The following is a 13,944-nucleotide window of genomic DNA, read 5'->3' on the forward strand; positions in this document are numbered from 1 at the left end:
AAAGTCTCTGACCATCACTGAGACTTCAGGTAATCATTCTTCTGTTTCCCCCATTGGCAAGATATTTAGAAATAAACCTTTCTCTTAATAATCTTCCATAATTGTGAGTTGATCTTTCAGTGAACCAACCAAGGGGAAAAGGCAGGTTTCACCATTATCCCTATAGTTTCACATAGTTGGCAGCCTCTCACAGCCAGTCTGCTCTCCTGAAAGCCAAAAGTTGAAGCAGGAAGATTTGAACTCTGTCCAGCCTGCACGTGGTGAGATGGTTTACTTACCAGTCAGACTATTCCTTTTTCTTTATGTTGGCTCTCATTGAACAGATGGTAAAATATGTTTGTCCTTTTCATATTAAAGTTTAATGAGATAAACATTTTTGTTGGTAACTACTCTTGTAAGCAACTCTGGTGTTGGCATATTTTTAGGTACTTTGTGGTGTATGAATATTCAGGTAGTTTGATTCCCTCTCCTCTCAGAAATAGATTCTAATCACTGTTATTACTTTGGCTTGTTTTTGTTTTGTCACTTATCTTTCTTTGTCATTTTGTCTAAAGAGGGTTTCCATTGAGTGGAACTCTGGCCTACCTCCCTATTAGCCTGATGTTCAACACTGCATACTAGCCAGTTACATGGTCCTGACTAGTCAGGTAACCAGTCAGTTTTTTTTTTTTTTGGTTTTCACATTTTTATTGGGGGCCATGAGGAAGGGGGAGACTCTTCCCTGTGGATGGAGATACTCATAGTTTCTTCAGCCACTCCAAGCTTGGGCCCTGGGGTCCTGTGGATGGCTGGGCACATCGGGCATGTTCCCATCATCTCGGACGGGCACTGGATAGTTGTAGGGCGTGGCCTTGTTGATCATGCTAGAATACTTGGTGTAGGGACTGAGCACCGGCTTAATTACAGCGAGGCCCCCCAATAGTGAAGGACACCACCAGCACTTGCTCGTTGGCCCAAGCATTCTTCAGGAAGGCGGCGAGCCTAGTGGCCATCTTGGTCTCCCAGTTTTGTTTTGTTTTTTTTGAGACAGAGTCTTACGTAGCCCTCGGGTGAGGGCCATGGTGTTAGAGCTCACAGCAACCTCAAACTCTTGGGCTCAAGTGATTCTCTTGCCTCTGCCTCCCAAGAAGCTGGGACTACAGGTACCCATCACAGTGCCTGGCTATTTGTTTTGCTGTCATCGTAGTTGCCATTGTTGCTTTCCGCATGCCTGTGCCGGGTTCAAACCTGCCAGCCACGCTGTATGTGGCTGGTGCCCTAACCGCTGACCTATGGTTGTGGGGCCTAATCCAGTGTCTTTTAAGACAAACTTTGTTTCAGGTGCCAGAAAACAAAGGCATTTGAGGTTTTCCTCTAGTCATGTTTTATGTCACTGAGCTTCACTTTGTGACTGAGAGGGAGTTCTCTCCTCAGGCTTCTCCATCTGGGAGGTGTGTTTTGTCAGTAACACATCCGCAGGGCTGATCTGGAAAGACTGGGGGTCCAGGACACAAAATTCTAAGCAGCATACTTTGTAAAAAACATGTTAAGCTCTGAAGAGTTAAGTCTTTTCTCATAGTCTATTGTATCAGAAGTCTATTTCTGAAAGTCAATTTTTAGGAATCTTAGAAATGGCCTTTTCTGTGAAAAGACATTGGCACTTATAAAGAGGCATTACATTGAGTTGCTTTTGGAATAAATGTAATATTGGGATTAATGACCAAAAGTGGATTTAAAAAGACATGTAAATTTTGAAACTCTGTCTAAAAAAAAAAATTATTTTTATAACTTACAATATTTATTAGTTCTTTTCCCTTCTATGAACAAGTTTGACTTTTCTATATTCTATAGAGATATATGAGACTTTTAAATATTTATATATAAATGATTAATTGACGAGCTGGGACCCTAAAAAATATGAGTGAACAAAATTATAATTTAACTCTTATTCATGACTAGTAATGCCTTTCTTTGTGGATTTTTTTTTTTTGATACAGAGTCTTTCTGTCACCCTCAGTAGAGTGATGTGGTGCCACAGCTCACAGCAGCTTTCAACTCCTGGACTTATGTGATACTTTTGCCTCAGCCTCCCAAGTGGCTGGGTCTACAGGTGCCCGCCACACACCTGGCTATTTTTTTGTTGCAGTTTGGCTGGGGCCAGGTTTGAATCCGCCATCCTCAGTATATGGAGCCGGTGTCCTACCCACTAGGCCACAGGGCCGCCCTTTTCTTACTCTTTATTGTTCAATGAATAGACTAAATGTTGTTTAATTAGATGTCCTGATACTACAAGAGTGGTTAAAAAAACTAGTAACTGAGATTATCTCATGTTTCAATATTTTTTTATGCATTGAATCAAATCAGGGGACTCATTTTAAACCACTTGTTTACCATGACTCTAGGGTATTTATTTAAATTTTATACCCCATGTCATCACCAATTCTCAGGACAAATAAAATGTAAAAATCTAAAAATAAAAAGGATTTTGAAAAAATTCTGTCAAAATACTGGACTTAAATAGCCAGAAGCATTACCTTTGGCCCTTATGAAATCTGGAATACTCCAATTAAAAGACGTAGTTTAGGGGCCAGGCATGGTGGCTCACCCCGGTAATCCTAGCACTCAGTGAGGCTGAGGCAGGTGGATTGCTGGAGCTCAAGAGTTTGAGACCAGCATGGCCAAGAGCAGACCCCATCTTTACTAAAACTAGAAATAATTAGCTGGGTGTCATGGTAGTCCCAGCTACTCAGGAGCCTGAAACTAGAGGCTCATTTGAACCCAAGACTCTGAGGTTGCTGTGAGCTATGACACCACAGCACTCTACTCAGGGTGACAAAGTGAAACTCTGTCACACACATAAAAAGACATAGATTAACCCCTTTATAAACAGTGTTCTGTCATCCCATGCCTACCTGGCACATATAAACCTATTTGTGTACTTACTGAACACCATGGGGATTTATTTTTTATTTATTTATTTGAGATGGAGTTTCACTATGTAGCTCTCGGTAGAATGCCCTGGCATCACAGCTCATACGAACCTCTTAATTGTGGGCTTAAGCGATTCTGTTGCTTCAGCCTCTCAAGTAGCTGGGACTACAGGCGCCTGCCACAACACCCGGCTATTTTGTTTGTTTGTTTGTTTTAGTTGTCGTTGTTTGGCAGACCCAGGCTGGGTTGCAAACTGCCAGCTCTGGTGTATGTGGCTGGCGCCATAGCCGCTGAGCTACAGGTTCTGAGCCCACCATGGGAATTTATTTTTATTTATTTTATTTTATTTTTTGAGACAGAACCTCAAGCTGTTGCCCTGGGTAGAGTAATGTGGCATCACAGCTCACAGAAACCTCCAACTCCTGGGCTTAAGCGATTCTCTTGCCTCGGCCCCCCAAGTAGCTGAGACTACAGGTGCCCACCACAATGCCTGGCTATTTTATGGTTGTAGTTGTCATTGTTGTTTGGCAGGCCTGGGCTGGATTCAAACGAACCAGCTCTGGTATACGTGGCTGGCACCTTCGCCGCTTGAGCTATAGGCGCCAAGCCACAACATGGGGATTTAAATGAACAGTTCTGCATGGTGACTAGCTACATAGAGATACAAATATGCTTGAAGTATATTATCAGCAGGTGACTAGAACATGGCCTCCACCAACTGACAGGTCTTGTCAGTCTGTTTGATCAAGAGATCACATGGACATCAACAATCTTAGAAGTCATGTGCTGCCATGTCATTTAGAATGCCTTTATATAATATTCTTAAGCAATCATCTGTGCTGTCATGAAAATGAAAAAGAAATCCTGGATTCCTGTCAGCCATGGCAAACTACAATGAGAATTAAAGGATGACCCATACAGGAGGTGAACTGAAAGTAAAGACCCCAGACCCCTGAAGTAGCCCCTGCATGAAGTAGACAGCTTTTGTCAAGATCACAGATCAAGAAACCTAATATATGGCCTGGCGCCTGTAGATCAGTGGTTAGGGCACCAGCCACATACACCAAGGCAGGTGGGTTTGAACCTGGCCCGAGCCTATTAAACAACAATGACAACTGCGACAACAAGAACAAATTAGCCAGGCTTTGTGACTGATGCCTGTAGTACCAGCTACTTGGGAGTCTGAGGCCGTAAAATTGCTTCAGCCCAAGAGTTTAAGTTTGCTGTGAGTTACGATGACACAGCATACTACCACGGGCAACATAGTGAGACTCTGTCTCAAAAAAAAAAAAGAAAAAGAAAAGAGAGTTACCTCATTTATATCTGTAATCCTTACCTTTAAAAAAACACAATAATCTCATTTACTCACTTCTTCATTTAAGCACACCCCACTTTTAGAAATAAAACACATTAGATGCCAAGTGATTTTCACTCAATTTTTACCTCAGTCTCATCCATTCTCCCCTTTATCTTCCATAGCTCTTCATTCAAATGATACCTTACTCGTACTAGACCTTACTGTTTTTTCCAGCAGTTCAGGCACAGACCCGGCACCCTCTTTTTTCTTTTTTTTTTTTTTTAGAGACAGAGTCTCATTTTCTCACCCTTGGTAGAATGCCATAGCATCACAGCTCACAGCAACCTCCAGCTCTTGGGCTTAGGCGATTCTCTTGCCTCAGCCTCCTGAGTAGCTCAGACTACAGGCACTCACTCATCACAATACATGGAGATATCTATATCTATATCTATATCTATATCTATCTATATCTATATCTATATCTATATATATGTGTGTGTGTTTTTTTTTTTTTTTTTTTTGCAGTGTGACCAGGCCGAGTTTCAACTCACCACCCTCGGTACCTGGGGCTGGCACCCTCCCTAATCACTGAGCCACAGGTGCCACCCGACCTGGCAACCCTTTACACCAGTCTTTCAAACTCCGACTACACTAACTACTCAGTCTGATTGCTGGTTATTCCAACATCTATATCATATAAAGGAACTTGAATTTATTTTTATTTCTGCTAATATGAGTGTCTGTTGAAACCAATCTGGAAAATAGACGTGTCATGTATTATCCACAGCAAAAAAATAAAAAACATCTCCTTCACCAGATGTAAAGAAAACTGAACATAGAAAAACTTCTGTGAAAAATCAAGAACCGGGGAGGCGCCTGTGGCTCAAAGGGGTAAGGCACCGGCCCCACTATGCTGGAGGTGGCGGATTCAAACCCAGCCCCAGCCAAAAACAGCAAAAAAAAAAAAGAAAAATCAAGAACCACCTTTGCTCAGAGACACATGACAACCAAATATGTGAAAGTGCCAGTGAAGAGGGGACACAGCAAACTCCAGGCTGGAAGGTCACAAGTTCTAACCTGACTCTGTCTATAACTCTGCTCTTTTTATCTTGTGAGGTAATAAACAAATGGTTCCCACTCCAAAGGTCAAGATCTATAAATTTTGTTATCTGACACCCTCTGTTACCAAGTACTCCACTTTAAATGCCAGTCAAATGACAAACTTGGGCTATTTTTGTTCATAAGGTAGTACGTATAAACATACAAAACACACCATTATGAGAAATCCCCTTGTATACAATAATTCAAAGTTCTTTTGAATGCTCAAAATCCTTTTCCCAACATTTGAAACTTACAAAATTGAAAGAGCAGTCATGACTCTCAACATGGTAATAGAACAAGAGCTCAACATCACCATGCAAACATTGGGAACACTTCAACAAGAGCTTAATAGCCTAGCACCTATTGTAATTCAAAACCAATGAGACCTAAATGCTTTGACTACTCAACAGGGAAGAGCTTATGCTGTTATTGGAGAAAAATGTTGTGTTTACTTAAATCTGTCAGGGCAAATAAAGACTCATCTACATCTCTTAAAAGACAAGATAAATATTCTTCACCAAATTAATGAAACCATTCTATTGAACTGAACTATTCCCAGGAGTGAGAGACTAGTTTAATGGTCTGTGGGTAAATGTGCTCAGATCTGTTCTTTTCTGCTTATTTATTCTCATCCTAAATTCTGTTCTTGTATCTCTTCTCAAACATCTTATGACTAGATTACTAACCCACTAGCTCTCTCCCTAGGTGCCAACTCAGCTCTTAACATGTGAAACTTCTAGGGAAATTCCAGGTGAGGGAAATGAAGGAGCTAAGAAAATTTCACCCCAAAATATGACTCCTTGTGTTGTGTCCAGGAGTTCCACAAAGACCACACTGCCAAATAGCTTGAACTCATACCAGAGTCCCTTATTGAAGAGCTTCTTGGCAACTACCTCAGTGTCCCAACATGGTGTTTCTGAGAGCAGCCCTGAATGTTTAAGGAGTTGGGATTTTAAGGCTTGGTCTGCATCCTGGTTGGTATGCAGGCTGTCCAGGTGCATCTGGGTAGGATAGCAAACAACATTGTACAGAAGCAGAATTTGGGGGTTAGTTAGTTATACTTCATACACCACGTATACATATCAGTTTCATACATCTCTGTCTCAGTATTTTCTCCACCTGGTATTGTTTAAAGGTCGTTCCCAGGACAGTTGGTTTGTTTCCCAGGGAGTTATCCAAGCAAAAAAATGGGAGTGAACTACAAGTAAGAAAACAATTAGTACTTTCTCATTTATCTTGGGGCTGAACTAGACTTATTTCATTTCTTTTCTGAAAACTTGCAGTCTGGAAATTTGCCAGGAGTTAACTGGTATTTTTCCATTATAGCCTATGCCTGACACTTATCTGCTTTAGCCTAGGCCCACTTAGGCCTAACACTTGGTTTAAAGAATATTTTTAATTAAAGGCCCGTTAAGTGTGGGGCACCTGTAGCTCAGTGGGTAGGGCTCCAGCCCCATATACCAAGGGTGGCTGGTTCAAACCCTGCACCAGCAAAACTGCAATCAAAAATAGGTGAGCCTGATGGCTGGCGCCTGCAGTCCCAGCTCCTCAGGAGGCTGAGGCAAAAGAATTGTCTAAGCCCAGGAGTTGGAGGTTTCTGTGAGCTGTGATGCTTCTGCACTCTACCAAGGGTGATAAAGTAACACTCTGTCTCTAAAACAAACAAACAAACAAAAAAGAAAAACAATAAAGGCCAGTCATGATCAGGAAGCATTGGAAGAGGCCTTTTTAATATCTACATAAAACCTGAGTAACCTCATTGGGAATCAAAAGGGGTTTTTGACTTCTTTGTTACATGCTAATAGTTCTAGCCCCAATGTCATTTGAAGCAGGATACCTGTCTCTGAGTTTAATCTACAGATAAATTTGTTTCCACCCATCTACACACACTCTCCCCTAGCAACTACTTGTTGCACCTACACTTTCCACATTCTCCCTCCCTTCCAAAAGGCATCTATAAAAGTCTCTGATCATCACCCAATCTATGTGTAATCATTCATGTGCTTCCTCCCATACACATGGTATTTAGAATTAAACCTTTTTCTTATTTATTTATTGACTTATTTTTAGACAAAGTCTCAAGCTTTCTCCCTGGGTGGAGTGCCATGACGTTACAGCTCACAGTCACCTCCAACCCTTGGGCTGAAGCGATTCTCTTCCCTCAGCCTTCCAAGTAGTGGGGACTACAGGCACCTCCCATAATGCCCAGTTTTTTTTTTTTGCCATTGTTTTAGCTGGCCCAGTCTGGGTTCAAACTTGCCAGCCTCCGTGTATGTGGCTGGTGCTCCACCCACTGTTCTATTGGCGCCGCCCAACCTTCCTTTTATTAATCTACCACAATTACAAACACACACAAAAGAAAAATTAAAAAACAACAAAAAACTACCACAATTGTGAGTTAATCTTTTAATGAAGCAACCAAGGGAAAAAGGATAGTTTTGCCATGACCACTACATATACAAGGGGATTTCTTATAATGTCATGTTTTGTATGCTTGTAAAGTACCACATTAAGAAAAAAAGAGGACAAGTTTGTAATTGGACTGGTATTTATAGTGGAGTACTTGGTAACAGAGGGGGTCAGATAACAAAGCCTACAGTGTCCTGACCATTCAGGTGGAAACCATTTGTATATGTTACTACTACAGAAGATGAAAAACACCAGTGGTATTTATAGGCAGAGTGAAGTTAAAACCTGTGCTTTGCCATCATGCAGTTTGCTGTGTCTTCTCCTTCTCACTGGCAGTTTCACATATCCAGTTGTCATGTGCCCCTGCAAATTTTTAATTTTTGTTTTGGGACAGAGTCTCACTTTGTCACCCTTAGTAGAGTGCCGTAGCATCATAGCTCACAGCAACCTCAAACTCCTGGGCTTAAGCCTTTCTCTTGCCTCAGCCTCCTGAGTAGGTGGGACTACAGGAACCCACCACAATACCCAACTATTTCTTGTTGTTGTTGTCAGTGATGTTTCAGCTGGCCAGGGCCAGGTTTGAACCTGCCACCCTCAGTATTTGGGGCCAGCTCCCTACCCACTGATACAGGCGCCACCCTCCAGGTTTTTCAATGGAAAGAATAGGGGTGTTCATCTGGTGTGGTGGCTCACACCTGTCATCCCAGCACTTAGAAGGCCAAGGTGGATTGTCGGAACTCATAGGTTCAAGATCAGCAGCCAGAGTAGACATCATCTCTAAAAAATGGCCAGGCTTGTGGCCAGTACCAGTAGTTCAAGCTACTTGAGAGGCTGAGGTAAGAAAATTGATTGAGCCCAATAGTTTGATGTTGATGTGAGCTGTGATGCCATGGCACTCTACTGAGGGTTACCAAGTGAGACTCTGTCCTTCCCAAAAAATAAAAAAATGGGGCTTTATATAAAGATTAACAGAGCCTGATAGGTCCACATCTCATGAAGTTGTCAATCATGTTTCATGCTTCAAAATGTATGGATGTTTTTGTGGTGATTGAGCCTCTGATTTTAAGTGGGCCTCAACTGGGGTGATCCTGAGGGCTTTCCTAGGGGTATCCTCTTCCCAGTTAGAGAAGTTTACCTGGATGTTGATTTCTTCTGACCATTTGTCCTCAGCCTTTAGAAGCTGGAGTAGCTCCTCCCAGACATGTTCATGCTGTACCTTCATTGAAAGGCTATTGTTTTCTGGACAAAAGGTAATCTGAGTACATAATTTAGACAAGACTCTCCCCAGCAAGACTGGAAGAATATCAAGCATCTGAAAGAACCAGTGAGGCATCTTTTTCTCCAATCCAGCATGTAAGAAGTTTAAGAAAGAATTTGTGTTCCAGCTGTCCTGTCAGTCCTGCTACAGAGTCAGGTTGTTTACTTATAGAAGAGAGTGCAGTATGAAGCACTAAACATGCAGCTCTACCATTGTTAGAATGTCTTGACCCACAGCTTTCCATAGGTAGACAAGGCATCTCTACAGACATTTAGGCAGTCACTGTACAGGAAGGCATCATTGTTATGGACCAGGTAACACCTGTGGACAATGCTGTGCCCATCTCAGGTGGCCAGCATTCTCTAGGCCCTGTGTTTTCCCACCTGGAATCACAACATCAGATTCCAGGTGAAGGAGGCATCTGTTACCAATTATCTGAATAATTTGTACCCTCAATACCTGAGTTTCATATGTACTCGTGATTGGGCACCTCTTTTTAGCTGTTGCCTGGCCCAGTTCTCTTGCTCAGATGACTTCTCTGTCTGCCCTGATTTTCACTAGTGACTACAGTGAAAGACCTGCCCATTGATTCACCCTGAGAGGAGTCTGGATTCTCTTCCTGGATCTTTTTCAGGGAGTCTGTGAAGAGGTTTATCCCAGACCATTTGCCTCCAGTTGAGGGGTGGTAAATGAGAGCTTTCATAAAGCCAAGAGAAAACAAGACTGTAGGTTTATAAAAGACCACAGTGATGCAGTAGGTGAAAAATTTAGTCCAAACACCTCATGTAATTGAGAATGTCACAACTCAAAAAGGGCAGCAATAAGGGCATGGAGTCCCCAGTTTGTCCCACAACCAGAAACAGTGCAGTGTAGCCAGAATAGGTGGGTTGCAAAAATGCAAAAATAATTGCATTTATTTGCCAGTTTCATTATATACAAAGAAATCCGAGGAGGTTTTAAACAAGGTCTTAAAACAAAAAGAATACTTATTGGTCTTATTTTTTTATTTTTATTTCTTTGAGACAGAATCTCAAGCTATCATCCTGGGTAGAGTGCTGTGGCATCATAGTTCATAGCACGTCCAACTCCTAAGCTCAATAGACCCTCTTGTTTCAGGGTTTCTATTTTTGTTAAAGATGGGGTCTTGACTGTGTTCAGGCTGATCTAGAACTCATAAATTCAAGCAATCCAGCCAACTTTGACTCCCAGGGTGGCAGAATTACAGGCCTGAGTCATGGCTTCCAGCCCACTTTGTTGTTTTAATAAGAGATTCCTTTTCAATTAGACCAACATGTTGACATACAAAATGTTGATAAATCCACATTTGCAAATATCATGCCTTACATAGACTATTTTTGACATGCTGAAGCCCTGTGTTTATTCCAAATTTTTCCTATTAAACCACGACTTATTTTAGGACAAATATTGCTATATCAGTTTTTGTCCTAAACAAAATTATTCCCTTACCCTTTAAACTTCCTTATGACCCATTGTTTTTCATAGTAGTGACTTTCTTCACATTTCACTTCTACCTTTTGGATCCTTCTTGCTTCTTTTTTTTCTACTTTGAAATAAAATTGCATCCTAGTTAAGTCTTTTCTTCATAAAGATATGAGAAAGGAGGCCTGTGGATTTAAAGGATTTAAATCTCTAGACTGAAGAGGAGCCTTCATCCAAACAATGCATTAGGGCAGCTGAAAAGCATCAAAAGGGTTAAACAAAGACCTCATCAACCAATGAGCAGAGGGACTTTAGTGATCACAAGGGTTTGCATTTTACCTTCCATTTTGAAGAGAGATATAGGAGAGAAAAACAGAGGCTCTGAATGTCCAGGCGGAGCAGACGTGAGTCTTTAATGTTATGCACACCAATTTGTTTACTATGACAGAGAGAGACAGCTTGCCAACACTCAGCCTTCCTAGCTGAGCTTATTCTGAAGTTGCAGTTTGTCCATCAGACTGAGAGTTTCAGAGGATCAGTGCTGGTTCAGGGATTTCACAGGGTGTAAATTGTTCTCAACCTTCCTAATGCTGGGATGTATTTTCTTTGTTACAAAGGGGCATAACCCAGAGGTTGAGAACCACTGGGAGGGTGAATGTGATTGCCTGTCTCCAGGAGAGGGCAATGTCACTTCCACTGCACTGCTCTAATAGAGAGGGCATAGCCCCAGCATAGGCTTCTTCCTGAGCCATTTCTTACTCCAGGAACTAAGACATAGAGGGAAGGGCTCAGGCCTGGTGTCATCTTTGCCTCTAGGTGAACTCAGTGCCCGATAACCTTCTCCCTTAGTGATAGTTACCATTTCAAAAGTTTCCTTCTGCTCTTAAGATCTGCTAATGGGGCTCAGTGCATGTAGCTCAAGTGGTATAGACCAGAGCTGAAGAGTTCGAATCCAGCCTCAGCCTGCCAAACAACAAGGAAAATTACAACCCCCTCTCCCTAAAAAAACAAAAATAAAAACAAAATAAAAAGAGCTGGGTGTTGTTGGGGGCACCAGTAGTTCCAGCTACTTTGGATGCTAAGGCAAGAGATTAGCTTAAGTCCAAGAGTTCTGTGAGCTGTGATACCACAGCACTCTACCCAGGGTAACAGCTTGACATTCTGTCTCAAACAAAAACAAAAACCCAAAAGATCTGCTCATGGCTTGGCTTTCTCTCACTGTCTACTCATCCCCATTCTGGTTATCAATACTTTAAAATCTGGTCTAACATTCTGCATGTGGGGCCTGAGACCCCCTTTTAAGCTTTTGAATATGAGCACTAAGTAGGAGATGAAGTTCATTGTCAAGGTGAGGAAGAAAAAAGCAGATGAAGCAGGGGTATGTAAGGAGCTACATTACCTGGAAGTGAAGACAGCCAGAGAGATGGAGGAGTAATAGGTAATATCCAACAGGCAGAGGGAATTCAGAATCTCTATTGTTCCATTAGCTTATCTTGTTGAGGATGTATATTTTTTTCCCAGATAGTAATACCAAAATGTCAAATATTAGGGGACCAAATGTGGGGTATGTGTTCCATTTTTTTGTTCCGGTTGCCAAAGAACAGTTATTAAAACCAAGACAGTGAAACAAATGAGCAGAATAAGCAGATACAAATGTGCAAAAGGGCAAAGTTTATAAAGGACAGTACACTCCAGAGAAGGAGCACATCTACATTTTCAAGTGAAGAAGAACCTAGGATAAGCAAGATGTTTCCCCTTAAATGGATTTTCCAATCCCAGGTTAAATGTTGTGGGCTAAAATATTCGTGATATTTCTTGGTAACGGGGAAACCTTCCAGAATTCAGAGTCCTCCCATTTCTATGCCTGTCATCATCGAACACTATTTGTCATTGTAATTGTAAAGTATGATAGAACTGGTTTAAATTATACTATGTTAATGAAAATATGTCACTTGAGTCTACTGTCATCTTACTTGTATGCCCACTCCAAAGACACCTTTTTTGTAGCCTTGGCTCTATCTCCACATTGTGGCCTCTCTACCTCTGAGACTCATTTTTGTAGAACAAACATCAGTTCAGTTTTGGGACGCCTTCTTGAAATGTCAGCTTTTGTTTCCTGGAAGTCCCTTCTGCTTGATTTGTTCTTCTTACATTATGGACAAAGGATCTAGTATATCTGCCCCTGTCTCTCCTTAGCCCTACCTAACAGGATAAATACAACTTTAAGGCTCTGAGACATGACTGACATTTGTAGAGTATTTCTTTTTTTTTGTAGAGACAGAGTTTCACTTTATCGCCCTCGGTAGAGTGCCATGGTGTCACACAGCTCACAGCAACCTCCAACTCCTGGGTTTAGGCGATTCTCCTGCCTCAGCCTCCCGAGTAGCTGGGACTACAGGCGTCTGCCACAACGCCCGACTATTTTTTTTTGTTGTTGTTGCGGTTTGGCCGGGTCCAGGTTTGAACCCGCCACCCTTGGTATATGGGGCTGGCGCTCTGCTCACTGAGCCACAGGCGCTGCCCTGTAGAATATTTCTTTTATAAGAATTATGCTTGGAAAAGCATGAGATATATGTAAAGACACTGTTCACATTTGCAGGATTTCTCTCCAGTTTGAATTCTGCTGTGCTTAGCATGCTATGAACACCAGGTAAAGGATGTGCCAAAGTCTCCATATGGAGGGTTTCTCTCCTGTGTGATTTCTTCTATGTACACTGAGGATTGAATGTGAGAGTTTGCCCACATCCATATTTATAAGGTTTCTTTTCAGAATAAATTTATAAATGTCTAGAAAGGTTCACAAACAAATTAAAGGCTTTGCCATATTTTTTATCTTTCTAGAAGTTTCTCTCCACAACAAATTCTTTCATGGGTACTACTAGTTGACCTACGTTAAAAGGCTTTAAGCAATTTTTTAAACTTGTAAGGTTTATGTCCAGAGTAAATTCTTTGATGTTCAGAAAGTGTGACTACTAATTAAAGGCATTGCCATATTCTTGACACTTGTATGGTTTCTCCCCATAGTGAATTCTTTGCTGTTCAGAAAGGTGTGAGAGCTGTTAAAGGCTTTGCCACATTCTTCACATTTGTAGGTTTTCTCTCTAGGGCAGAGGTTCTGAACATGTAGGTTGAGAACCACTGCTCTAGCATGAATTCTTTTATGTTTATTAAGAGATGAACTGAATGTAAAGGCTTTGCCACATTCTTGACATTTGTAGGGTTTCTCCCCAGAGTGAATTCTTTGATGCACAGAAAGGCTTGAGGTCCAGTTAAAGACTTTGCCACATTCTTGACATTTGTAGAGCTTCTCTCCAGAGTAAATTATTTGATGTGTAGAAAAGCTTGTGCAATGTTTAAAGGCTTTGCCACATTCTTCACATTTGTAGGGTTTCTCTGTAGAGTGAATTTTTTGATGTGCAGAGAGGATTGAGTACTGGTTAAAGGCTTTGCCACATTCTTGACATTTGTAGGGTTTCTCTCCAGAATGCATTCTTTGAAGTACAGAAAGGTATGACTGGTAGTTAAAGGC

General features: G+C 41.5%; 1 pseudogene; it reads right to left on the reverse strand.

The window, feature by feature from the left end:
- Positions 1 to 737: 737 nt before the first annotated feature.
- Positions 738 to 992, reverse strand: LOC128572883 (NADH dehydrogenase [ubiquinone] 1 alpha subcomplex subunit 3-like; annotated as a pseudogene).
- Positions 993 to 13,944: the final 12,952 nt, after the last annotated feature.

The sequence above is a fragment of the Nycticebus coucang genome, chromosome 20 (assembly GCF_027406575.1).
Source record: "Nycticebus coucang isolate mNycCou1 chromosome 20, mNycCou1.pri, whole genome shotgun sequence".
NCBI classification, from domain to species: domain Eukaryota; kingdom Metazoa; phylum Chordata; class Mammalia; order Primates; family Lorisidae; genus Nycticebus; species Nycticebus coucang.